Raw genomic sequence first — 7,707 nt, 5'->3', positions numbered from 1 at the left:
AACAATCTCAATCTCTTCGCCATCCATCCTGACGCTGCCAATTGACCCAGTGGTGAGAATCTTTGTATTCTTGACATTGAGCCTCAATCCATATTGAAGGCTGCAGTCCTTGACCCTCTGCAGCAAATGCTTCAGGGCAAGCAGGGTTGTGTCATCTGCATAACGCAGATTGTTGATAGATCGTCCACCAATCCTGATGCTGCATTTCTCCTCATAGAGCCCAGCCTCCCAGATAATCTGTTCTTCATACAGGTTGAAAAGTTATGGAAAAGACACATCCCTGGGGTGCGCCCTTCCTAATTTTGAACCATGCAGTGTTTCCTTGCTGTGTTCCGAGGACTGCCTCTTGGTTCAAGTATAAGTGTTGCATTATCACGATCAAGTGTTCTGGGATTCCCATTATTCTCAGAGTCAGCCACAGTTTGTGGTGATCCACACAGTCAAATGCCTTTGCATAATTAATGAAGCACAGATATACATTCCTCTGGTACTCCCTGCTTTCAGCCAAGATCCATCTAACATTAGCTACAATATCCCTAGTATCACGACCCCTTCTAAACCCAACCTGGACTTCCGGCAGTTCTCTGCTGATGTGCTGTTCCAGTAATTTTTGGGTAATCTTCAGTAGAATCTTGCTTGCATGTGAAATCAATGAGATTGTTCTATAGTCTCCACACTCTGCTGGGCCACCCTTCTTTGGAATGGGAACAAATATAGATCTCTTCCAGCCAGTTGGCCAAGTGGTTGTTCTTCAGACTTCTTGGCACAACTGGGTGAGCACGTCCAGGGCAGCATCTGTTAGCTGAAATATGTCAACTGGTATATCATCTATTCCTGGGGCCTTATTTTTTGCTATTTCCTTCAAAGCAGCTTGAACTTCTTCCTTCATCACCACAGGCTCTTGCTCATTTGTCATTTCATTAAATTCTTCTGTGTCTGCCAATCCTTTCGATACAGTGACTCAGGATATTCTTTCCATCTTCTTTTACTACTTCCTGGATCATTTAATATTTGTCTAAAGCATCCTTGATTATAGCAACTCGAGGTTTGAATTTGTTCTTCAGTTCCTTGGCTAAGCGAGTTCGGCCCTTTTGATTTTCTGACTCCAGCTCCTTGTGGAACAGACTATCAACTACTCATATAGAAATTCAAGCTGAAGCTGAGGAAAATTAAATCAAATGCACGGGAACCAAAATTTGACCTTGAATCTATCCTGCCTGAATTTCAAAACCATCTCAGAAACATGTCTGAGGCCTTGAACAATAATGAGTGAAGATCAGATGAGCTGTGGGAGAATATAAAAAAATATCATCCAAGAAGAATGCAAAGGTCATTGCAAAGACAGAGGAAGAAAAGACCAAGATGCATGTCAGAAGAAACTCTGAATATTGCACTAGAGCACTGAGAAGACAAAGCAAAGGGAAAGAATCAAGATATTAAGGAGTTGAACAGAAGATTCCAAAGGGTAGAGTGGGAAGACAGTATTACAATGAAATGTGCAAAGAGCAGAAGTCAGAAAATCAAAGGGGCCGAACTTGCTCAGCATTTCTTTTCTTTAATATTAAGTGATCCAAGAAGCATTAAAAGAAGATGGAAAGAGTATACAAAGTAATTACGCCAAAAGGAATTGGCATACATGGAAGAATTTCATGAAACAACATATGAGCAAGAACCTGTGGTGATGAAGGAAGACGTTCAAGCTGCTCTGAAAGAACTGGCAATAAACAAGGCCCGGGAGGGAGAAGGGGGGGGGGCTGTGGCAGGAGGGTGGCGGCAGTGGCGGCAGCTGTTGAAGGAAGGAGGACGCAGACAAGATAGTTGAAGTGTTGATAACACCAAGGAAATCTGTCACAGTTTGAAAAGATAAGCAAAAGTTTGGTTTCCAGACACTACAGAAAAGAAGTAAAAATGCGTACAGTGAGAATTTTTGTGAATGATGATCGCCATGTGATGGCAAAACATTCTTCCATTTATTCAACCCAAGAGGAACTAGAAGCTGTTCAGAACATTGTGTCACACACTGAGAGCACTCTCAAAGCTGTGTCTGACTGGATCGATGAGCAGGAGAAAGGAAGCAATGAAAATGCTGAGTCTGAGAACATGGATGCGCCCCCAGAGGATGAGAGCAAAGAGGGGGCTGGGAAACAGAAGACAGAACACATGACCAGAACCCTGTGGGGTGTGATGCGTGTTGGCCTCGTAGCAAAAGGCCTTCTGCTCAAGGGGGACTTGGACCTGGAGCTGGTCCTGTTATGTAAGGAGAAGCCCACCACCGCCCTCCTGGACAAGGTGGCCGACAACCTAGCCATCCAGCTCACTGCTGTAACAGAAGACAAATATGAAATACTACAATCTGTTGATGATGCGGCAATTATGATAAAAAACACAAAAGAGCCTCCCTTGTTCTTGATCATCCACCTGACATCCCCTGTTGTCCAAGAAGAAATGGAGAAAATAATAGCTGGAGAAACGCTATCAGTCAACGATTCCCCGGACGTTCTGGACAGGCAGAAATGCCTTGCTGCCTTGGCCTCCCTCTGACACGCCAAGTGGTTCCAGGCTAGAGCCAATGGACTGAAATCCTGTGTCATTGTCATCCGGGTTCTGAGAGACCTGTGCACCCGTGTGCCTACCTGGGGTCCCCTCAGAGAATGGCATCTCGAGTTTCTCTGTGAGAAATCCGTCGGCACAGGTAACAGACCCATGGGTGCCAGCGAGGCCCTTAGGAGAGTGCTGGAGTGCCTGGAGTCGGGAATCATAATGCCAGATGGTTCTGGCATTTATGACTCTCGTGATAAAGAAGCCACTGATGCTATTGGGCATGTAGACAGACAGCAACGGGAGGATATCACACAGAGTGTGCAGCATGCGCTTCGACTTGCTCCATAAAGTCCTGGGGATGGACCCTCTGCCTTCTAAGATGCCCAAGAAACCAAAGAATGAAAATCCAGTGGATTACACCGTTCAAATCCCCCCCAGTACCACCTACATCATTACACCCCTGAAAGGCCTGATGGAGGAGGACGGAGAGGAAAAGTCACCGAGCAAGAAGAAGAAGATTCAGAAGAAAGAGGAGAAGGCAGAACCTCCCCAGGCAATGAACGCTTTGATGCGATTGAACCAGTTGAAACCTGGATTGCAGTACAAACTTGTTTCCCAGACCGGGGCTGTGCATGCCCCCATCTTCATAATGTCAGTTGAAGTAGATCGGAATTCGTTTGAAGCCTCAGGGCCATAAAAAAAGACTGCTAAACTGCACGTGGCTGTTAAGGTCTTGCCATGGATCTGCCAACTGGCGCTGAAGGCAGGGACTCCAGGAAGGGGGAGGACTCGGCCGAAGAGACTGAAGCAAAGCCCGCTGTGGTGACCCCTCCCCCTGTGGTGGAAGCTGTCTCCACCCCCAGTGCTGCCTTCCTCTCAGATTCCACTGCTAAGAACGTAAAACAGCAGGGGCCGATCCTCACCAAGCATGGCAAGAACCCCGTCATGGAAATGAAAGAGAAGAGGCGCGGCCTCAAGTACGAGCTCATCTCCAAGACCAGAGGCAGCCATGATAAGTGCTTCGTCATGGAGGTTGAGGTGGAATGTCAGAAGTTTCAAGGTGCTGGGTCAAACAAAAAGGTGGCAAAGGCCTATGCTGACCTTGCTGCACTAGAAAAGCTTTTCCCCGACACCCCTCTTGCCCTTGATGCAAACAAAAAGAAGAGAGTCCCTGTCCCTGTCAGAGGGGGCCTGAAATTTGCTGCTAAACCACATAACTCTGGCTTTGGAATGGGAGGTCCCATGCACAACGAAGTGCCCCCACCCCCAAACCTTCGTGGTCGGGGACGAGGAGGAAACATCCGTGGACGAAAGTGAGGGCGAGGACTCGGTGGCGCCAACCAAGGCAGCTACATGAATGCTGGCGCTGGCTATGGGAGTTATGGGTACAGCGGCAACTTGGCAACAGCAGGCTACAAAAGTTATTGTTTGAGAATAATGTCTTTTGATACCAGGAAATAGTAACCTGAAGGACGTTGAAACCTCCCCCTACTCTTTATTTTTTTTTATCAATACATGTTAAAGTAACAAAAACAAAACAAAAAAAACCACAAGGCCTCAGGAATTGATGGCATACCAATTGGCATATTTCAACAAACAGATGCTGCTCAGGATGAGCCACCAAGTTGTGTCAAGAAATCTGGAGGACAACCACTTGGCCTACTGACTGGACGAGATCTATATTTGTTCCCATTAGAAAGAAAGGTGGCCCGACAGTGCGGAAATTATCAAACAATATCATTGATATCACAAGCAAGGGAAATTCTGCTGAAGATTATGAAAAAAACTGGAAAAACACATCAACAGAGAACTGTCTGAAGTGCAGGCTGTGTTTAGAAGAGGCCATGGTATTAGGGATATTATAGGTAATGTCAGATGGATCTTGGCTGAAAGGAGAGAGTACCAGAGGAATATCTATCTGTGTTTCATTGACTATACAAAGGCATTTGACTGTGTGAATCACAACAAACTGACTGACTGAGAAGAATGGGAATCCTAGAACACTTGATTGTGCTTATGCTAAGCCAGTTCTTAGACCGGGAAGCAGTCGTCAGGACAGAGCAAGGAAACACTGTATGGTTCGACATTGGGAAGGGCGTACACCATGGATGTGTCCTATCTCCATACCATTTTAATCTATATGCAGAACAGATTATCCGGGAGGCTGGGCTCTATGAGGAGAAATGTGGCATCAGGATTGGAGGGAAACTCATCAACAATCTGCATTATACAGATGACACAACGCTGCTTGTTGAAACTGAGGAAGGTCAAGGACTGCAGCCATCAATATGGATTGAAGTTCAACATCAAGAAAACAAAGATTCTAACCACTGGGCCGATTGGTAGCATCATCATAGATGGTGAAGAGATTGAGATTGTTAATAATGTTAGTTTTCTTGACTCCACAATCAACCCTCTTGGTACCAGCAGCCAGGAAATTAAAAGACAAATTGCACTGAGAAGGTCTGCTTTCAGAGACCTCTCCAAAGTACTGAAGAGCAATGATGTCAGTCTGGAGACTAAGGTGTGCCTGATCCAGGCCATGCTCTTTGCAATTACTTCCTATGCATTGGAAAACTGGACAATGACTAAGGAGGCTAGAAGGAGAATTGATGCCTTTGAGCTGTGGTGCTGGAGAAGAGTATTGAATATATCATGGACTGTTAGGAGAACAAACAAGTTCTTCCTAGAGAGGGTGAGACCAGGCTGCTCTTTGGAGGCAAGGATTCTGAAGCTTCGTCTGACATACTTAGGATATGTTGCAAGGCAAGATCAGTCCTTGTAGAGGGATGTCATGCTTGGGAGGGTGGAGGGACAGCACAAGAGAAGACCCTCGATGAGATGGATTGATTCAGTGACTGGAGTAATGGGGATATGTGTGTCAGAGACAATGAGATTGGCACAGGATAGATCACGTTTTGGGCCTGTTGTACATAGGGTCGCTATGAGTCACAGACGATTCGATGGCACATAACAACAACAACACAAGAGAAAATGGGCAAATTCTTTTAAATTCATGCCCCACCCAGCTTGACACCAATGTAGAACGCTTGAACAGATCCACAACAAAAGGAGAAACTGAATAAGTCAGAAAGAGATTCCACTAAAAAAAAAAAAAAAGTCCTGGCCAGATGGTTTTAAGGCTAAATTCTACCAAACTTTCAGAGAATATCCATCATCAATTCTACTTAAATTATTTCAAAATATAGAAGAAGAAGAAGGAACACTCCCAGAGACATTCTATGAGGTAAGCAAAACCCTAATACAAAAACCAGGCAAATATATTGCCAACAAAGAAAACTACATACCAATATTACTCTTGAAGATAGGTGCAAAAATCCTAAACAAAATCCTGGCCTTTAAAATCCAACAGCACACACACACACACACACACACACTTCAAGGAAGTTTCAACATTAAAAAAACCAATCAATGCAATTCATCGCAATGCAAATAACAAGGATCACATAATCCCAGCAATTGATACAGAAAAGTCATTTTAAAAAAATCCAACACCCCTTCTGATTAAAACACTCAATAAAATAGGAATAGAATGGAATTTCCTCACTAAAATCAAAAGTATATATCCAAAACCAAGAGCCAATATAATTTTCAGTGGAGAAAGACTAAAATAATTTTCCTTGCAAACAGACAAGGGACCAGACAAGGATGCTCACTTCACCATTCCTATTCTGTATTTTCCTGAAAGTACTTGCTACAGCAGTATGACAGGAGAATGAAGGGAAAGTCATCCAGACTGGCAAAGAGATAGCTAAACTGTCACTATATACAGATGATATAATAGTGTACGCAGAAAACCCCAAAGACTCAACAAAAAATCTGTTAGAACTAGTGGATAAATTTAATAAGGTGACAGGATACAATATAGAAAACTCAGTGGGTTTCCTCTACAATAGCAAAGAAAACACAGAGAAGGAAATCAAGAAAACAATACCATTTACAATAGCCAACCACAAATTGAGATACTTAGAAATAAACCTAACTGGAGACAGGAAAAGCCTTTACAAAGAAAACTACAAAAAATTTCTGCAAGAATAAACAAAAGACCTAAATAAATGAGAAATTGTTACCTGTTCATGGATAGTCAATATAGTAAAAATGACAATCCTACCAAAAGCAATCTACATGTTCAACACAATCTCAATAGAGATAGGAAAGTCATGCTTTTTTAAAAAAGGTGATGAATGATACTTTCTAAAGATTGTGCACCTTTTTTTCCAATAGGGTAGAAAGTAAACCTACTGACTGGGGAAAGTACTTGGCAATACCATCTCAGACAAAGGTCTCATAAAAAAAGTTTGTAGAATCCTACAGGATCTCCACATGAAAAAGACTGATAACACAATTACAAAATTGGCAAAATACATAGAAAGACTTTTCACAGAGGAAGACATTCAGATGTCCAGCAGACAGGTTAAGAAATGCTCAATGAGAGAGATTAAAATAAAAACCACCGTGAGACAGCATCTCACCCCAGTTGCAGTGGCAACGTTTAACATGTGATAAATGTTTACCGGGCAATGAATGTTAATGAAGATCCAGAGAGATTGGAATTCTCATGCATTGTTCATGGGACAACCACTCTGCAAGGCAGCTTGACATTTCCTCAAAAACGTGAACATAGAAATTGTATATGACCCAGCGATTCTACGGCTAGGAATATACACAAAAGAAATTAGAACTGAGACACAGAGATTTGTACACAAGAGTTCATGCAGCTTTATTCACCATTGCAAGAAGATGGAAACAGACCTAATATCCAAGCACAATCCACTGGATTGGTAAATGGGTACATTCACACAATGGAATATGTTACAGTACTCAGGAGCAACAATTAAAAAAAAACAAACTACATACATAACCTATCATCCAGAAAGAGTGCAAACGATGATTACAAAGAAAGACAGAAGAGGAAGAAAAGACCAAAATGGATGTCAGTAGAAACTCTGAAGATTGAACTGGAGCGTAGAGAAGCCAAAGCACAAGGAAGAATTCAAGATACTAAAGAGCTGAACAGAAGATTCCAAAAGGCAGCTCAGAATGACAAAGCAAAATATTACAATGAAATGTGCGAGGAGCTAGAGTAGGAAAATCAAAAGGGCCGAACTTGTTCAGCATTTTTTTTTAGTAATTTTTTTATTTTTT

General features: G+C 42.9%; 1 pseudogene; it reads left to right on the top strand.

Annotated features, from left to right (window-relative positions):
- Positions 1-1,885: 1,885 nt before the first annotated feature.
- On the top strand, positions 1,886-4,002 carry LOC102865675 (annotated as a pseudogene).
- Positions 4,003-7,707: the final 3,705 nt, after the last annotated feature.

Source organism: Elephantulus edwardii, unplaced genomic scaffold (genome assembly GCF_000299155.1).
Source record: "Elephantulus edwardii isolate Elephantulus edwardi_28Jun2011 unplaced genomic scaffold, EleEdw1.0 scaffold00464, whole genome shotgun sequence".
In the NCBI taxonomy this organism is placed as follows: Eukaryota; Metazoa; Chordata; class Mammalia; order Macroscelidea; family Macroscelididae; genus Elephantulus; species Elephantulus edwardii.
This window is presented reverse-complemented; position numbering and strand designations above follow the sequence as displayed.